The sequence below is a fragment of the Bubalus kerabau genome, chromosome 6, assembly GCF_029407905.1.
Source record: "Bubalus kerabau isolate K-KA32 ecotype Philippines breed swamp buffalo chromosome 6, PCC_UOA_SB_1v2, whole genome shotgun sequence".
In the NCBI taxonomy this organism is placed as follows: Eukaryota; Metazoa; Chordata; class Mammalia; order Artiodactyla; family Bovidae; genus Bubalus; species Bubalus kerabau.
The window spans coordinates 59,144,140-59,164,817 of record NC_073629.1 but is presented as its reverse complement, the minus strand read 5'-3'; the positions used below and the strand labels follow the sequence as shown (position 1 = coordinate 59,164,817).

General features: G+C 38.1%; 1 protein-coding gene and 1 long non-coding RNA gene across 3 annotated transcripts in view; one reads left to right on the top strand and one right to left on the bottom strand.

Annotated features, from left to right (window-relative positions):
• Positions 1-19,397, top strand: part of LOC129655199 (uncharacterized) — a 79,721-nt gene extending 60,324 nt beyond the window's left edge. For both annotated transcript variants that reach the window (XR_008715826.1, XR_008715823.1), the window contains one exon: positions 18,679-19,397. This is a non-coding gene — a long non-coding RNA (uncharacterized LOC129655199). The remainder of the gene's footprint in view (positions 1-18,678) is intronic.
• DDAH1 (dimethylarginine dimethylaminohydrolase 1) overlaps positions 1-20,678 on the bottom strand; it is a 144,599-nt gene that overhangs the window by 85,621 nt on the left and 38,300 nt on the right. The gene's annotated exons all lie outside the window — the stretch shown is intronic.

The window sequence follows — 20,678 nt, the reverse complement described above, 5'->3', positions numbered from 1 at the left end:
ACACCGAGGTCTAAACACATTACTGCCTTGTTGTTGTTCAGTCACTAAGTTGTGTCCAACTCTTTTGTGACTTATGGACTGTAGCCCGCCAGGCTTCTCTGTCCATGGGATTTCCCAGGCAAGAATACTGGAGTGGGTTGCCATTTCTTTCTCCAGGGGATCTTCCTAACCCAGGGATGGAACCCTTGTCTCCTGCATTGGCAGGCGAATTCTTTACAACTGAGCCACCAGGGAAGCCCCACATTACTGCCTAGTGAAGCACCTTCATCATTTTCAATAAACTACCATATGGGACAAAGCATAATCATCTGATCTTGGCATTCACAGTCCTTTCCCATTTTTTCCTGTTATTTTAAGTTCTAGTCACATTAAACTTTCTTCTGTTCTTTAGAGATTCTCTGTCAGATGTCTATGCTGTTTCACATACAGTCTAAAATATTGTTCACCTTTCCCCATCTGGAACTTCTACTTAACATTCTAGACCTAGATCAAATATTGCCTCTTTTGTGAAGGGCTACTTGATTCCTACACAGCAGGTATGTACTTTTGTGCTCCCAAAGCAGTTTGCATTCACCTCTAAAATGGCATTTCATGCTGTTTCACCATTATTTGTAATGCATATATAAGCTTTTTCAACTCTTTTTATAGGAAATGCTATTTATCAGCTAAAAACCAATTTTGAGGGTATGATGCTAAAGTATCAAATTTACGCTATCAGCCATGACTCACTGCTTCACTAGTCTTTGTCCTTACTTGAGTTGTTGAGGTAAAAGTTAACCAGGCAGACCCAATGTCTATTACTGTTGTTGTTGTTCAGTCGCTCAGTCGTTTCGGACTCTCTGCGACCCCATGGACTGCAGCACACCAGGCTTCCCTGCCCTTCACTATCTTCCATGGTTTGCTCAAACTTGTGTCCACTGAGTTGATGATGCCATCCAACCATCTCATCCTCTGTTGCCCCCTTCTGCTCCTGCCCTCAATCTTTTCCAGCATCAGGGTCTTTTCCAATGAGTCAGCTCTTCGCATCAGGTGGCCAAAGTATTAGAACTTCAGCTTCAGCATCAGTCCCTCCAATGAATATTCAGGTTTGATTTCCTTTTGGATTGATTAGTTTGATTGCCCTGTCCAAGGGACTGATTATAATGTCTATTATAATCATAACAATTTGCTTTATATTCATACCAACATAGATTATAGAAAGCTATATCTAAGGAAATCTCCATCAAATTGAACATTTATCTCCTTTAGAGAAAAGGAAAAATGAAATTAATATTTGAATATTTTTAGGTTTGGATACTATGATTTAGTTTAGAATGCACAATCTGAATATATTCTTAAAGATAATATTGCAGTCGTTGGCATGACCTAGTCTCAAGAATATTTTGATTCTCAATTTCACTTACCTTTATTTCATAAATAATTAAATCTTTGCTTCTTTGGTGGATCATGAAAGCAAATAAAGCAGTGAAAAGATAACCTTTTGCTTCAGGTACAACAGTCTTGGGGAATATGGACCAATAAGGAGAAGCATTCTGATGAAGCAGGAAGATGCCATAAAAGTATAGAGTCAGTGTAGACAGTACTGTTCATCCATGGGTCTGAGATAATGCATTGAGATCCAACTCTATCCAGTTATATTCTTCATAGGTTCTCCTACTGAATGCCTGGCAGGGACCCAGACCAGCCAGTCTTGGTCTAGCCCACAAGTTAACACATGGTCCCCCAAACCACTGCAGGGCATGTGAAAATATTCAGGCATTATCCATGAAACAGACCAACAACAGTTAGACAGAGAAGGAGTAGTCCAAGAAATAGTAATAAATTGTTATGAATTGTTCAAATTAAATATTCACACAGTTTTATAGAATTATTGCCTAAAGAAAGGTAGGCTTGAGTTTTTTGTCTTTTGGTTTTTTAGGGCATGGTTTTTAGAACAGTTATCTTCACAAAGTTGGTAGAGGAGCTAGAAGAATTTGAAATTAAACATCTGGAACAATTCCAATAAGTAGCTTAGAATAATATTAAAAAGAAACCCCTACAAGTATTAATGTTAAGTAGGATAAAGAAAAGACTTCATATAGCTGGAGAAACAACTAGAACAAGAACAGATCTGCAGAAAGTAAGAGGCTCCTTCTCCTGACATATTAAATGCTGACCCCGATGGGGGACTGATGCTGTGTTGATTATCACTGTGTACTGTCACTGTGTCTTTCAATTCTGGATTCCAGCCCTTAGCAAAATGGCTGCTCAGTACATCTGTCTAGATCCAGATGCCAGGACAGCAGACAATTAATTCTACTGAGTCCAAATAAAAAGACTGTGAAAAAGACATCTGCAGTTCTGAGAGTTGCCATGACGACAACTACTAAGCCATTTGAGGGTACATGCTATATGTCACCATCATTCTGAGGCTCCCCATGGAGACTGCTGCTGAGGATTTCTTGGAAGTATTTTGATCATGCTGGCTTCTGCCCTTAAAGAAGAAATCTTAAGAAACTGAGAAAGATTAGCTGAGACCTTTGCCTCAGCAGCATAGAGGCTAATCAACAACTAGAAAAGAAATTAGAAATGGATAAAAGCAGGACTTCTACCTCACCTAGGCCTGGAGGAATTTTCTGCACTGATATCATGATCGCTTCTTCTAAATGACCCTGCCAATGTAGGATGTACTTGTAGATTTTAAGTGGGAGAGGCATTAAACTGATTTTAAATTCCTACATGTACCTGTATGCAGGTCAAGAAGCAACAGTTAGAACTGGACATGGAACAACAGACTGGTTCCAAATAGGAAAAGCAGTACGTCAAGGCTGTATATTGTCACCCTGCTTATTTAACTTATATGCAGAGTACATCACGAGAAATGCTTGACTGGATGAAGCACAAGCTGGAATCAAGATTGCCAAGAGAAATATCAATAGCCTCAAATATGCAGATGATACCACCCTTATGGCAGAAAGTGAAGAAGAACTAAAGAGCTCTTGATGAAAGTGAAAGAGGAGAGTGAAAAAGTTGGCTTAAAGCTCAACATTCAGAAAACTAAGGTCATGGTATCCGGTCCCATCACTTCATGGCAAATAGATGGGGAAACAGTGGAAACAACGTCAGACTTTATTTTTGGGGGCTCCAAAATCACTGCAGATGGTGACTGCAGCCATGAAATTAAAATAGACACTTGCTCCTTGGAAGGAAAGTTATGACCAACCTAGATAGCATATTAAAAAGCAGAGACATTATTTTGCCAACAAAGGTCTGTCTAGTCAAAGCTATGGTTTTTCCAGTAGTCATGTATGGATGTGAGAGTTGGACTATAAAGAAAGCTGAGCATCACACAACTGATGCTTTTGAACTGTTGGAGAAGTGTTGGAGAAGACTCTTGAGAGTCCCTTGGACTGTAAGGAGATCCAACCAGTCCATCCTAAAGGAAATCAGTGCTGAGTATTCATTGGAAGGATTGATGCTGAAGCTGAAATTCCAATATTTTGGCCACTTGATGTGAAGAACCGACTCACTTGAAAAGACCCTGATGCTGGGAAAGATTGAAGGCAGGAGGAGAAGGGGACGACAGAGGATGAAATGGTTGGATGGCATCACCGACTCAATGGACATGAGTTTGAGTAAACTCTGTGAGTTGGTGATGAACAGAGAAGCCTGAAGTGCTGCAGTCCATGGGGTCACAAAGAGTCGGACACAACTGAGTGACTGAACTGAACTGAACATGTACCAAATTCCAGACATAATGCCAGTGGTAGGAAATAGAATATACTGTCAAAAAATTAATTTTAAACATTTTGTTTTAAGGCCTGAGATAGTCTCTCATTTACCATAAACTGTCTTTAAAATTCAACTCTATCTGACATCAAGAAATTATTGAGTGTAGAGTCTACTATACCATGATAGATGCTTTCATGCTGTTTGTCAAATAATAGAGTAAAAATAACCAATAAATAACGAGTAAAAATAACCAAAAAAATAACCAATCAGCTCTTGGAACACACTGAATTTTTACCTTTTAAGATCTTCTACCAATTGTTTCTCCCCTTAACAAATCATAATATCCCCTTCATTCAAGGCATGACTACTCTACTGTGACTACAGTCTCTTGGTCATTACGACCTCTGTGTATTTGCTTAGTCATTTCTCCCATCTAAAAAGTCTTCCCTTCTTCTTCACTATCAATTGATGGGTTATAGCTCAAAAGTACCTCTTTGGTTCTTTCCTAATCCTACATCTTCCTTTCCTCATTTGTCTAGGAAATCTGTTGATGAGCCCTGTGCCATCATTGAGAAGGAGATGAGGTGGATTGAAAGCAGGAAGTTGGTTCCATAGGGAATGATGAAACCTTTCAAGAAGAAAACCAAATAGTGACTATGTATAAAATAATCTGAGGAAAATTTACTTTGTTAATGGATTCTGGAAGGTACAGTTTGAGTAAAATGTAAAATAAGTTCATTATTGTGAATACTTTGGTAGAAGAATTAATAGCTATTCTTAAAAGTATATAATGTTATATAATAAAACCTACAGGTCATCTTGCTACATGGTTATTACCAATACTGAGCTACAAATTTTTGTTGGACCCAAGGAAATTCAGCACCCTTTAAGAAACTGGTCTGAATCTCTGATAACCAGGAAATAAAGGAAATTTACTTATAGTCTGACCATATAAGGACACTGGATCCAAGTCCTGTGAACCTGTGCTTTTGCACATATTTTTTGCAGCTGCTGTTACAGTTCAGAGCCAGCACTGAGCTTTGAAAGTTTGGATTCCTGTGTGTTGTGATAATCAGCTGGGGGTTGGAAATGCCTTAAAAAATCTAATGCTCTGGCACTTTAACAAGGCTTCTGAAAAAACAATTTAACATCTGGAATCAAGTATTCCGTGGAAGTCCAAGACCAACAGAGTAAAGAACATTTCTTTCAGTAACAGTTAAAATGTGGCACTTTCCTCTCCTTCATCAAATGAATGGCTTTATTTTATAATGATTGTGAGATGGTTTATAATAAACATGGAATAGAAGCAAGGTGTAGAAAACTGGATGTTCTAGATATTTACGGGTGAAAATCTCTCCCAAATATGTTTCTTTACTCTTTCTTATCATTTTCTCTTTTAAAACTCTTTTTTGGAAAAGAAATAAGTATCCAAATCAAGCCTCCTTCATTTAGCCCTTCTGAGTGACTGCTGAATGAGGATGAGTAAAGAGCCTATAGACTTCATCTTTCACATTTCCCACATGTTTTAGAAGAAGGCAAAGGCAATGATAGTGCATGTGCGTGTCACAAGTCTCTGCACAGCCAGGTGACTCAGATCAAATGTTACTGAATGTTTACGAATTCTCTACAGAGTTTAGACGTTGTTTAAAACAACATATTAAAATGTGTTCTCTACTAAAATGATAATAGATGGTATCTAGTGAGTGTTTAACATGTGTTAGGCACTGTGCATTTAACTTCCAAAATAATTTTTATCCTTCTGTTTTTTATGATGAGTGGTACAGTGGAACTGACACAGAAAGAGACAACTAGAACAATGAAACAGAAGGGAGAACCCAGAAACAGACCCACACATATACACAGGATCATGACTCGTGACCAAGAGGGCACTGTAGGTTAGCAGGTAAAGGAGACACCATTCAGTAACGATGCCAGAAGAGTTAGTTCTCCATTTGGGGAATAAAATAAAAAGAAAGAAATTGGATCTTTTCCTCTTACAATATATAAAAATATATTTCAAATAGAAGTAAAATCTTAATTAGAAACATTAAAGCTTTAAAAAGACAATACAAAAAGGAGATATGACCACATTAAAATTAAGAGGTTCCCTTCATCAAAAAATACCGTAGAGTATAAGCCACAAATTTGGAAGTTATGTTTGTAAAACATATAGCCAACAAAGGATTTTCTGGAACTTATAAAGAACTCCTTTGAAAAAGGAAAATAACTCAATAGAAAAATGGCCAATGGATAGGTACAGATATTTCAAAGAAGTGGAAGAGACTCAAACAGTGCCTAGCAAATGGGAAGTACTCAAGCAGTATTCATGGAGTAAATGAAAACACAAATGGCTCATAAACATATAAAAAGACATCCAACCTCACTGGTAATCAGGGAAACAAAACCCACAACGGGATAGCATTTCATACTCACTATGCTGGAAAGAACTAAAATCAAATAATATCAAGTATTGGAGGGAACGTGATGCAATGGGCCCTTTGTTCAACTGCTGTGGGAACATAAACAGGAACACCCACTTTGGGAAACATTTTGGCATTACTTGGTACAGATGAAAATATATATACCTTACGACCCAGATCTATTCTGAGGTATGTACCCTAGAGGATCTCTTGCACATGCAATCTAGAAGACATGTTTAAGACTATTAATTGCAAGATTTTTTCATAACAGCAAGAAACTAGAACTAACTTAAATGTAAATCAGCAGGAAAATGGATGAACAAATTGAATGTACTTATTTTTACTCTGGAATACAACACACAGTAATGTTAAGCTTAGAAGTCACACAAAAATATAAAGTATGATTCTATTTATAAGAAGATGTGGTACATATATATAATGGAATATCACTTAGCCATAAAAAGGAATGAAACTGGGTCATTCGTAGAGATGTGGATAAACCTAGAGTCTGTCATACAGAGTGAAGAAAGTCAGAAAGAGAAAAACAAATATTAACACACATCCTGCAAAATGGTACTGCAAAATGGTACTGATGAGCCTATTGGCAGGGCAGAAACAGAGAATGGACTTGTGGACATGGTGGGGTGGAAGGGGAGGGTGGGATGAATTGAGAGAGTAGCACTGACATGTTGCCATACACTACCATCCGTGAAATAGCTAGCTAGTGCGAAGCTGCTGTATAGCGCAGGGAGTTCAGCTGGGTGCTCTGTAATGAACTGGAGGGATGGGATGGGGGTGGGGGAGTGGGAGGGAGGTTCAAGCGGGAGGGGATGTATGTATACACAGCTGATTCACTTCAACTGTACAGAAACCAACACAACATTGTAAAGCAAGTGTACTCCAGTAAAAGAGATAAAATAATGTAGTTTAAAATGAAGAAAAGATTAATTGAAAGGGGGAAAAAAAAAGATGCATTTTTGCACAAAAAATAAAGCTAAAAACCAGACAAAACTACACATTGCATTATTTCGGAGGAAAAAAAAAATACATAGATGATTAAATTATGGGGGGAAAAAACAAGGAAATAAGTTAACATCAAATTCAGATGAGTAGTTACCTCTATGGGAAGACTATGAGTGAGGAAGGGTATTCATGGGTCTTCTAAGTTTTGATTGCTTAATCTGTGTAATAAATACACAAGTGTTCATTTTATTATTTTTCTTTAAGCTGTTTAGTTATGTTTTATAACACTCTTCTGAATGTATAATAAATTTTTCAATAATTAAAAAATATCATATGTGAGCTACATTTTAAAATAAATCAAATTCTACCTGCATCCTACCATAGTTATTATCTACTTATATAAATTATATCCTGGAAGCCTTAGTAAAGCAACTAAAATAATTCCCTAATTTATCTATGTTGATATTCATACTTTTGAGTTTGCTTATATTAGAACATATTAGCATAAAATTTTCTTCAAGGTAAGAAGAACAATAGATCTTTTCTGAAATTTTTACTTTAATGAAGTCACTCATGGTAGTGTTTTGTGACTATAATCTTGGTTTCCTTTTGCAAATAGTATCTGATTAGTTTGATTATCCACAGAGAAATGCTCATGAAGTTAATAACACATTCCCAAATGATATTTATTTCCAAAACAAGTATTTCTAGTTTCTAAAAAAGAATTTAGAATGGTGCGGTCGGATCTGGAGTGAATCTGATTACTGGCCTGGGATTTTGAATCATGGTTCTCTGTGTAGCTTTTACTGGGTAGTGCTCTACTGGATTTTATCTTCTAGAAGACAATTTTTGTGGACGAAACCCACCAACTGCAAAATGATAGAATTTCCAGGTGAAAAAAAAAAAAATCTGATTTTCGTGAAGGGACTCTTGGCACTTGGAGATGAAATCCGAGGCCTCAAAGCCAAGCTGGCTGGGCTGGATGGCAGTGTGGAGCACAGAGAGCCTGCAGTCAGGAGCTGGCTCCAGCCAAGGACAGCTGTCTCCTGGCGGGGCTGGGTCAGTCCTCTGCTGGGTGAGTGAGAGGGAGGACAGGGAAGCCAGCCTGTGGGTCGAGCCCCATTCACAGAGAGGCAAGTGGGCTCAATATGTTTGCATTCTAGGAATTTTGGTCCCCACCCCTACCGTCCTAGGAGTCTCATTTCCAGCATCACCTCCCCCAGAACTTCCAAACATTGGCAGGTTCCCTTCTCAGTGCTGGGCTCCTATATACTCCCACAACTTGGTTGACCAAGGACTCTGATCATATTTTCTGGGAATTTAAGCAAACAGGGTCCTCTTAAGAAAAACAAACTTAGACTGTGAATCCCACCCATTTCATTCCAGGAAAATCTTAAAGCCTTAAAATATTCCCCTTTACCAACCTTCATATACATAACTTCCTTATGATCAGCATGTTATTCCTGTAGAATTATTCAACACAAAAAGAGTGAAACCATCTCAGACTGTCATCTATACCCGCAAATGGCATCAATTCAACTTATTTGCACTACAAAAGCCTTATCTCTCATGAACTGAAGAACAAATTTAGGAAATCAACCGCAATGTGTTGATTTGCAAAATTGCAAAAGACTCCAATTTGAAAACTAAAACCCAAAATTCATTAGATTCTTTAAAAGATGGTCTTAAACAATGTCTTAGAAATTTGCTTATTAAGTATATTTACACACCACATACCATTCTACTAATAATTACTAATAATGGCTGCTATGCGGAAAGACTGTAGGAAATGGTGGGAGAAGATAAGCTTTCAAAATGTTTGATTAGGATGGGCATAATGACCAAATCTACTGAGCTCTTTGAAAACACTAGCAGAAGAGGCTGAAACAGCAGCTTCATCTGTTTGAACCTCCTTTGTTATTAAACTTGCTGCTGCTGCAGACAGATAAGATCCAAGACCAAACACAAAAACACACATTTGATTCTGCAAGAGGCTTATCTCAGCAATTGGACAGTCTGTTCAAGAAATTGGCCCGAGTTAAGCATTTTCCCTTGTTGCCCTAACAATTCAGAATCTCCCTTCAGTGTGGAAAAAAAAAGTACAAACATGAAAGGTTAATTTCTCTTGTGTCCCATTGAAACAAGACCAATAAACTTCAGTAAAACAAGAAATTTATGAAGTTCCTAAAAAATTTCTTTTATATGATTTTCATAACATAATTTGACACATCTGGGGATTATAACTTATAGGAACAGAAAGAGATCACTAATTTGGTCTGAAATGGAGAAACTTTATGATCTCAAATCTGGTGCAATACAATTTATGGACCAAATCCCAGAAAAGATCTCACATTTCATGGAGATTTAATATTTCATTTACATATTTCAGTTAAATATGTTTCAGAGCAGTCAACGAAAGTTTTCACCTTTCACATTCTCATTTGAACAAGCTGAAAAAAATGTAGAATTTCTTCAGCTGGTGGAAAAACTCTTCTTGATGTTCAGAAATGTGTCACTGAAACTTTCAACACAGTTCCCATTTTCTCTGGCTTTTCTGGCCCATTTGGGCTGTTTTCTAGTTCAGGAGGTTGAAACACTAAGACCGCCATTTGGGCCAGGCTGTGGTTCCTACCCAACAACCGAGGTCAAAAGTGGTCAAGTGTGGAGTGTGGACCGGCCAGGACAGGAGAAGTAGTCAGGTCTCCCCAGCTTGGCTCCACGTCCCTCTCCACTCATATGTGGTTGGGTTGATGCCTGCTTAACAAGAAAGTGTCTTTCATATGTCTGTCTAAAAAAGGTTTGTTACTGACTCTGCCCAACTTTTCCTTCCTGAGAAAACCAGTCAAGTAGAATCTGTAATAAACTGATGGCAAATTTCTCAAGGAAAACATAAGTTGATGTGTGGCAATTCATTTTTCTTAGGAAAAAGCCACTAAAGTTGGAGAAGTATCGCAGCCTTGCACAACTCCTGGGGAGATCATTCCCACTGAATTTTATACCAGTGTTGTTTTCTGGAGTTGTGCAATGTACTGACCCTTAGGACAGCAGCAGAGAGAAAGTCTGGGTAATCTTTTTAAAAAATAAACTTTGTTTTTAGATCAATTTTAGGTTTACAGAAAAATTGTGAAGCTAATCCAGGCAGCCCTCATAGAGCCCACAACCAGTTTCCTGTATAATTGGCATACCTTAGTATGGTACCTTTGCTCCCATACTTTGTTACCTTGTTAAGGAACCAATACTGATATAGCTTTATCAAGTAAAGTCCATACTTTATTCAGACTGCCTTAGTTTTAGCCTAATGTCCTTTTTCTGTTCAGGATATTACACTGCATTTAGTTATCACATCATCCTAGGCTTCTCTTGGCGGTAGCAAGTTTTCAGCTTTTCCTTGTTTGTGATGACTTTGAGAGTTTTGAGGACTCCTGGTCAGGTATTTCATAGAATGTCCCCTGGTTTGAATTTGCCCAATATTTTCCTCATGAGTAGACTGGAGGAGGATGATTTTGGGGGAGGAAGACCACAGAGGAAAGCACCTTTTTCGTCATGTTGTATCAAGAGCACATACTGTCAACATGACATCACTCTTGACGGTGATCTTGATCATCTGGCTGAGACAGTTTTTAGCAGGTTTTTTAGCAGGTTTCTCCCATGTAAAGTTACTTTTTTCTCCCTTTTCTACCTTTGGGACGAAGTCACCATGTGCAGTCCACACTTAAGATGTAGGGAGTTTTGCTCCAATATCCTAGAGGGCAGAGTATCTACTTACATTATTTGTAATTCTTCTGCATAGAAGATTTGCCTTTTCTCCCATGAGTATTCATTTATTCAATAATTTATTTGTATCAGTATGAACTCAAGTATATTTATTTTATACTTTGGATTATAATCCAATAATATTTTATGCACTTTGTTGTTCCATCTTTAGCTCATATTGGCTCCTATATCCCTTTGCCATGCTCCACCATTGTATGTTTGTATTTTTATATTTTTGTTGCACTGGGGCTTCACTGCAGCGTGTGGACTTCTCTACTTGTGGCACATGGGACCTTAGTTTTCTGACTGGGGATTGAACCCCATATCCCCTGCATTGGAAGGCAGATTCTTAACCACTGGACCACCAGGGAAGTCTGGTATGTGTGCTTTTAAGTATTTCCTAACTTTCTGACACTACAAGATGATCCAGGTTCACTGTGTACATTTCTTGATCTAGTCCTAAAATCAGCTATTTCTAATAAGGTGTTCTGGTTCTTTTTATTGGAGGATGATATTAGAAACCAAGATCTGGGTGCTAGGAAGGATCACTGACGCTGGGGTGTTGCTACTGTAGGCCCTCTCAGTTGACAGAGCAAGAACTATATTTCCATATATCAAACCATACACACATAACTACAAACATTTCTATATGTAACCATCTGTATTTATATTAAGTTAAACATGGATTCATACCAGTGTCTCCAACTCTAATCTGTTACTGTAGGGATCATTCTAGCTTTTCTTATCTGCAAACTCTGCTCCAACAGTGAGACACTTAGCTTCTACCATCTGCCATCCATTTACTTAATCGTTCGATTCCAACGTATGTGTGCAGCAATAATCCTGGTATCTCCAAAGGAAAAAAATGTCAACTGTTGTACAGTGCTTATATACTTTTCTTTTGCTTTTAATCTTAGAGATGCCACTCATCCCCAAAGTTATTTATTAGGTCAGCAGCTCTTTACCCACCCACTTCAGTGAGGTGGTTTCATACCTTATGATATGGATAAATTGGTTTTAAAAATCATATTCTGCTTTCCATCCTGGTTTCCCAACATCCCCAATTTTTTTTTTTTCTTTTCTTAAGTCTGAATACACTGAAGTTTAGGATTCTCAGGTAGCACAGTGGTAAAGAATCCACCTGCCAGTGCAGGAGATGCAAGAAACATGGGTTCAATCCCTGGGTCAGGAAGGTCCCCTGGAGTAGGAAATGGCAATCCATGCTAGTATTCTTGTCTGGAAAATTCCATGAACGTAGGAGCCTGGTGGGCTACAGTCTACCGGGTTCCAAAGAGTTAGACACAGCTGAGCACACGGGCATGCATGCGTGCACACTGAAGTTCACTCTTTGTGTTGTAATGTTCTATGGGTTTTGACAAATGTATAGTGTCACATATTCTAAATAACTATCAAACAGAATAGATTCACTGCCCCACAAAATCCCCTGTGCTTTATATATTTAACTCTCCTCCTTTTTCCTTGAATCCCTGGCACTTATCTTTTCACCGTCACTATGGTTTTGCCTTTTCCAGAACATCATATTATTGAAATATGGCTTCTTTCACTTACCAGTATGCATTAAGATTTATCCACGTCTTAATACAGCAATGTAAAGCAACTATACTCCAACAACAAAAAAAAGATTCATCCATGTCTTTTCATGGCTTTATTCCTCATTTCTTATTGATGATTAACGTTCCTTTATATGGATGTACCACATACAGATCCATTAACCTATATTTGCTTCCAGTTTGCTTCCTTCTTTCCTTTTTTTTTCCCTCTCCTTTTTTGGTGCTGTTGTAAATGATATATATTTTTTTAATTTCAAATTGTTTGTTATTGGTATATAGGCAAGCAATTAACTTTTGTGTATTAACACTGTGTCCTGAGAACTTTTTATGCTCTTCTAATTCCCAGAAGTTTTTTTCTTGGTCAATTCTTTTGGATTTTCTTTTTGTGTTTAGACAATTATGTCACCTGCAACTAAAGGATACTTTCGTTTTATTCTTCCAAATCTTTATATATTTATTTCATTTTCTTGTCTTACTGCACCATCTAGGACTTTCAGTACAATGTTGAGAGCAATGGTTAGAGAGAACGTCTTTGTTATCAAGTGTTCCTGATCTTGGTGGGAAACTATTCAGGTTGTTCTTATCAAGAATGTGTTAGCTGAGGGCTTTTTTTTGGTTTGCTTTTTTGTAGATGTTCTTTATTAAATTGAGGAAGTTCTTCTCTATTCCTAATTTTTGTTGACTTTTTAAAAAATCATGAATGAGTGTTGGATTTTGTCAAATGTTTATCTTCATTATTAATGTTTTCTTCTTTAGCCTTTACATGTGGTAGATTACACCGAACAACTTTCAAATGCTGAATCAGCCTTGAACCCTGACATAAGTGCCATTCAGTCATGGCATATAATTATTTTTATACACAGTTGGATTCAGTTTGTTAATATTTTACTGAGAATGTTTATATCTATATTAATAAGAGATATTGGCCATATGTAGTTTTCCTTTCTTGTAATGTCTTTATCTGATTTTGGTATTAGGGTAATAGTAGCCTCAGAGAATGAGTTAGGAAGTACTTCAACTTCTATTTTCTGTAAGAGCTTATGGAGAATGTGTCATTTCTTTCTTAAATGTTGAAGAGAATTCACCAATGAAACCAATCAAGGTTGGTGTTTTGGAAGGTTATTGATTACTTTGGGACAAGATGGGAAAGAGATGGGGGGACTAGAGAGACTAGGGTATAATGTGGATGGTACAGCCTGACATACTTATGTTTTTCTGTACAAACATGAACTAAGAAGATATCTGTCAATACATGATATAAGAATAGATTTAAGCAGGAAAAAGAAGACCTTTGTAGATGCAGATACAGTCTAGCGAGCATGACTTTTTTAAAATGCATGTCTTTTTTTTCCTTTCCTTATCCAGTATCTCTGCTTTCTCAAATGTGAAAATGGGTACCATTATCTCCCTCCTCTTTAATTCACATGGGTATAAAAAACAAAACACCAATATTTTGAGTTCCTAAAGGGCTTAACATAGGCATATGTGTGTATGTGTATATATATATATATATATATATATATATATCACCTCTTTAAAGGAAAATTTTAAACTCTGAGATGCTAAATTTAAATTATTTTTCTATATTTTCCCAATTTTCTCCAGTGAATATGTATTAATTAGATTTATAATAGAAAAAAATTGCAAAGAGGAATCCACCTTTGGCTTTCCTTTTTAGTTTATCAGTGTAAAAGAAGCAAGTGTAAACACACAGCATATAGGTAAGGATTGCATTAGCTATGTACACAACAATGAAAATGATCACAGTCATCCAGTCTATTGTCACAAGCTACTTGTAGGAGAGAGTGTACTTTTCACTGAAACATTTACTTATGCTCTGCTAAGCAGCTTTTACCATTTCACTTACTGAGATCATACAGTATTGTTTTTAAATTAAACATTGCTTTACAGTTCATTTCCAGGTGAGCTGTCATGTCGTATTAACTGCTGGATGAAGTCAGGCTTTATAGTTCACACTGCAATTCTTTCATGTTGAAACCAAAAATCTCACTTCAAGACTGTGTTTTAGATTTTTACTTTTCAAAGGCAAGCCATTGTTTCTTTTCTTATCTTACTTTTCTTTCTAGATTTTCACTGGTTCATCTTCACAAGCCAACAAATTTCTGATAACCCAATTTTTCTTAAATATTTTATTTTGACTGACATGAATTTGCATCCCTCCCCACTGAACCCGCTACATCAAGTTTCTATGGGTATTCACTCCATCTCTCAGACAGTTGTATTTCTGTGATGAATAAATTAAAGCTAGGGCTCCTGTCAATGGGGTCGCACAGAGTTGGACACGACTGAAGCGACTTAGCAGCAGCAGCAGACTTTTCTAGTTTGTAACAAGTGCCTTGGTCAAAACAAACATAAGACATTACACATTTGATTAGAGAATGCATTCTCAAGTAGAAGTACCAGAATGCTCAGTTAAACAACTGTTTTTCAGTCTTGATCATCTCAATACATAAGGCTTATATATTAATATCAAGTCTGGGATTCTATATCAATTAAATGTTCCTTTGCAAGAACTTAAATCCAAGGACAAGAAAAGTTACTATGTTTTTTCAAAGTAGTTTAAAACTTCCCTTCAAAGCATAAGCATACTTTGGTTGGTGGACTGTTTTAACACAAGGATAGCTTGTGGTCTTAAAGAATTCTGGATTAGGCTATCTACATTTAAATCCTGCATCCATCCTGAATTATCTGACTGATTTTGTTTAAGGGAAGTTACTTAATTATCCTGTCCCTCAGTTTTTCTATCTGAAATACAGAGATTCATTCATTTAAAACATTTAGAAACTTTCATTCATTCAAAAAAATAAAAAATATTTATTGTGTGAGACTCTATTCTAACTGCTGGGATATGTATGTGTGTGCTCAGTTGCTCAGTTGTGTCCAACTCTTTGTGACCACATGGACTATATAGCCTGCTGGGCTGGGGATATAGCAGTGAACAAAGGAGATAAAAATCCTGTCCTAGTGGATCTTACATTATATTAAACACTAGTAGGAATAATTTTAGTACCTCCTTCATAGGATTGGTATGTGAATTAAATTAATTACACATGAGACTTAGTGTCAGGCACACAGTGAGAACTCATTAAATGTTAGCCACATCATTATCCAACATTTAATTTTCACAAAAAGCTTTCCTTTTATATTTTATCCATTCCTTGGAACCCAGAAACAATAGATTTAAATTTAGCATTCTATGTGACATCACTGAGCCTCAATTTCCTTATCTGTAAAATGGTGATATTTGCCCTCTCCAGTCCATGTAGTGTTGGTAGAAAAATGGAATAATTCATATGAAAGTGATTTTTAAACCAAGTGCTACAGGATTAAAAATGTCATTATGTGGCATCTGGCGTAAGTCCTTGCACTCAGAAGTCCCTTAAGCCATGTTTACTGAATTAAATATTAATTTACTTCATAAGCAATTGTGTAGCCACTGTTTGGGCAGTCTTGAAAATGCTTGAGACTCAAGACACAAGCTTTGTAAGTACGGTAACCAGCTACTAGCTTACCCAAACAACTAATTTGTTACTGACATTCAGTAAATTATCTGAATTCTCAAAGGTGTCAAGAAACATTACATTTTCTTTGCACACCCACTTGAATTAAAACTTCTAAATATCCTTATTATCTTGTGGGTGATCTTAACTCAAGTTATTTATTTTCTAGGTGAAGCATGTAAGGCTCAGAGAAGTTAAGTAACTTGCTCAGGATCAGAGCGAGTTAGCATTAGCTCCACTTTCCATTTCATAATTTAACCAAAGACAGTGTTGGTGCTGACATATAAAATATAACACAGGTCTCCAATTCTCACTTAAACCCTGCTCAATTCTGCAGTCTGTAAGGGGTTCATCATTCTAGTAGTTCTGTTTTTGTTTCTTGGTTTTGTTTTTTCCAATGTAAGAGACAATGAAGAACAAGTTTAGAGAAGAGAGCATCCTGGATTATGGCATGTCAGCAAATCTGTTTTCTCGAACTTTTTATGTGAAGTTTCAGATTTCTAGCCATCAAGGAGCCTGCTCAGAAGAAACAAGCTAGTTTTGGAACTTTTATTTGGGGTTTTATTCCAGCTGGTTTGTATGGTAACTTGGATTTAAGCAAGGCTTTTACAGCTGTGAGATCTCTATATAGAAATGGCATGTGCAAAATGCTTGTGTCTTGCCAGTCCCTGCAGAGCCAGCTCAGAGGACAGGCCAGAATAGTCATCTATCTTCTTACATGATCGTTAAAGTGGGTGTGTTCACATGACTGTTGTAAACTGCTCTTGAAAAACAAACAAATAAACATAGTGAAAATATCTTGTTTCTCTCTAAGGATGTGACACTTGGAAGAGTAGAAAAAGCGGAAGAGTCAGAAGAGGTCACAACAGGAGTTAACGATATTTGAGCATATTTTTTTCTTTTTGCATCCTTCCCACCTCATAAACATTAATGTGTTTCCTAACGAACTGTCCTCCCAAATATCCTAGGCGAAGGAGTGAGTAGAAAGACTCTGGTCTTTCAGGTGTCAAATATCTCTTCCAACACTGAGATCTGAACATGAGGGAGAGAATAATCCAAGCTACTGAGCCCAACCCTTACGTTCGTGGCACCATTCCATATCAAGGTCTCACTAGTTATGGAAAGTGATAGATTGCTGTGGCAGCCAGGGGTTAACTAGCTGGGTCTCAGTTAACTGCCACTGAATTGTCTATTCATATTCAGAACCCAAGTGGTGTCACCCAAGATCCTTTAAGTTATCCATCTGCCTTTCCAGACTTCTTAGAATCAGGGCTCAGGAGAAGGATACAATTGCATGTGCCGAGGCTTACTTGGAGACAAATGCTACTTAAGAAGGGGAAGGTTGTTGCCAGGTCAGTGAACAGATATCTGAGAAGGCAGTGGGAATGGCCTGTTCCCCACCTACTTCCTGCAGTAGACTCAAGAGTTAACTCCAGACAACATCAACAACCAGCAGCTTGCTGTTTAATCCTGCCTGCCTGGATAGCAAAGAAAGCAGTGCTTTATGCAGGATGATCAAGCATTTTAGCTCTGCTGGGCTACAATTTTCTAGTAAAGGCTTCTTCTATTGAGTATGTATGATAAAATCCAAGAATCTGTGGCCATGTGGCTAGAGAGAGCAACACAGGACAGTGAAACAGGCAAAGAGGGCTACCGTGGAAGTCCAAAGCTATAAAGAAGACTGGAAACCTAGGGAGGGCTGTGGGGACAGGAGACTTTTGAGTCCCAATGCAAATGGCTAGGATAGGTCTCTAGGGCCTGGGGAAATGCCTTACCTTCCCTGTCAGAGAGCAAGAAGATGCAAGTTCCAGGGCCCGAAGTGAACTACATAATGCTATTCCTTAAGCTAGAATCCTCCTTGTGCATCTGTCAACAAGGAAACATTTTCTTTCTCTCCTTCTCTTCTTATTTTTCTTTTTAACATGAAACTTAATGATAGTGTTTAAAAACACTTAGACATATCCTCCCCTGTGCTGTAGCACATTCGATCCTCTTGGGCACCTCTTGATCTGATACTAGGTGAGCAGCACCTACAGCCTGACAAAGCTGATGCTTGGAGGCATAAGCAACCTTCCTTACATACACTTATTTACAGCCTCATAAATTGAAAAGAGTCCAGCTAGGTGATGTGGGTGGTCTCAAGGTGCCTTTCCATTTCTCACAGGAGGTTGCTCTCGGAATCAATCCAAGAGGCAGGATCCTCAAAGGGTGATATACTTTCTCCCAACCTCAGGCATTGAACCTGTGCTAACATCCCCAGCGGGTGCTACCTACGTTAATTAAAACATGATAAGCTTTATAGTTAAAAATGTTGGTCATCCCTAGGCATAATCAGAGAAGGCGATGGCACCCCACTCCAGTACTCTTGCCTGGAAAATCCCATGGACGGAGGAGCCTGGTAGGCTGCAGTCCATGGGGTCGCAAAGAGTCAGACACAACTGAGCAACTTCACTTTCACTTTTCACTTTCATGCACTGGAGAAGGAAATGGCAACTCACTCCAGTGTTCTTGCCTGGAGAATCCCAGGGATGGGGGAGCCTCTTGGGCTGCTGTCTATGGGGTCGCACAGAGTCGGACACGACTGAAGCGACTTAGCAGTAGCAGCAGCAGGCATAATAAATGGCATTCTGAAAGATCCTCAGGAAATGAGCTTGACTTTGCAGTTAGAAAGTTTTAAAAGGACTGTGTGAGCTATTTCTCCATTTTTTAAGGTTCATCTCCTTCTACATCCTTTCCTAGACTGTGAACTCCTTGGGGGCAGTGGTCTTGCCCTGTTTGGTGGTCCTGGAGCATGAACAGGTGAACAAAGGTTCGAGATGGCAAGTTGGAGCATCACCACCCAGGAAACTTTTTGAGGGTATTGACTCTTCATCTCCCATTTTTCGATCTACATGGACTAACACAGTGCATGGTATAAAGAAGGCTCTCAGATAAACCTTTGCTAAATTAACAAGAAGATTCCCCCATATCTCTCCAAAGTTATGAAACTGAGTCATCTAATCAACATTAGAACTCAGAGATAATGCAAAATCTGATGTTATATATGCTTCTAAATATAGTAATTTCTGTGGATTATTCATGGCCAATTTTTATTCCCAGTGGATTCCACACTGCCTGGAATGATGAAAGAATACTACATCCCTTAATGGCGCAATTGAATTGTACTCAGGAAATGTGGTTATTTTAATATTATTGTAAACCAAACATAATTAAGAATGTGAATCTTCCCAGGAAAATATCACATGACATACTCCAGAAACAAATATAAATGAATTTCAGTTTACTTGATGATTTGGTTTTTCTATTCCACCTTCCGTTAGTTAATTCAAATGTTTAGTAACTAAGGCTTCTAAAAAACCAACAGAATTTTTCCCTTTTTGCTCTGGTATTTTAGCATCTTGAAGGCATAGTGTGGTGAAAACAAATTAGGGGCATGAACTGATCAGGACTTGGACTGACTCCCCAAAACCAAAACCAATAAAACAAAACAACACTCCAGACCTTATAATTCTCCATTTAGATTTGGCTTAAACTTATAGGTTCGGAGAAGATCACTTCAAACCATGGAATCCACTCTATGACATTCTATATTGCATGATACGAATCCATGTAAAAAACTTGTTTGGAGCCAAGCTGTGTGAAAGTCGTTCAGTTGTGTCCGACTCTTTGTGATCTCATGGACTGTAGCTCACCAAGCTCCTCTGTCCATGGAATTCTCCAGGCCAGAATACTGGAGTGGGTAGATGTTCCTTCCTCCAGGGTATCTTCCCAACCCAGGGATCGAACCCAGGTCACCTGCATTGCAGGCAGATTCTTTACCATCTGAGCCATCAGGGGCCAGGCTGTGTGTGTATATATATATACACATATATTGGAGAAGGCAATGGCACCCCACTCCAGTACTCTTGCCTGGAGAATCCCATGGACAGAGGAGCCTGGTAGGCTGCGGTCCATGGGGTTGCTAAGAGTCGGACACGACTGAGCGACTTCACTTTCACTTTTCACTTTCATGCATTGGCGAAGGAAATGGCAACCCACTCCAGTGTTCTTGCCTGGAGAATCCCAGGGACAGGGGAGCCTGGTGGGCTGCTGTCTATAGGGTCGCATAGAGTCGGACACATACTAAGTCGCACAGAGCGACTTAGCAGCAGCAGCAGCAGCATACACATATATATGTATATATATATGTATGTATACATATATATACTCACACACACAAATATACAGTGCTCAGTTTTTTTGTACTTTTGTTTTTAAGGTCCTTTATGTTCCTGGAGAATCTCTTGGACAGAGGAACCTGGCAGGCTACAAATTATAGGGTTTCAAGTAGGACACAACTGAAAGCAACTTAGCATGCATGCTAAGTTATGAGAATTTTTGTGAAAAGTCTGAGATGCCGAGAAGAATTGTAATTAGGAGGTAAAACATCAAGGACCTAGCAAGGGACCTAAGCTGGCAGACCCAGAAGAACGGAGAGGCAGGGCAGCAGTGTAGGGTTTGAGCTTGTCCTGGCGGGGAGGGAGAGGGTTTTCCTATTCACCTCTGCATATGAAATCTATCTCCCTTCAATGATTTCTGGAAAACGCATCAAGTATTGGGTTGACATGTATAGAGATTTCCATCCTCAACACTAAACAACAATGACAAATATAACAATGCAAAAAATCTAGCATGCAATCTGAGAACATCATTAGAATTTTCTAAAGAAGGTTAGTTGATACACAAAATTGTAAGGAATT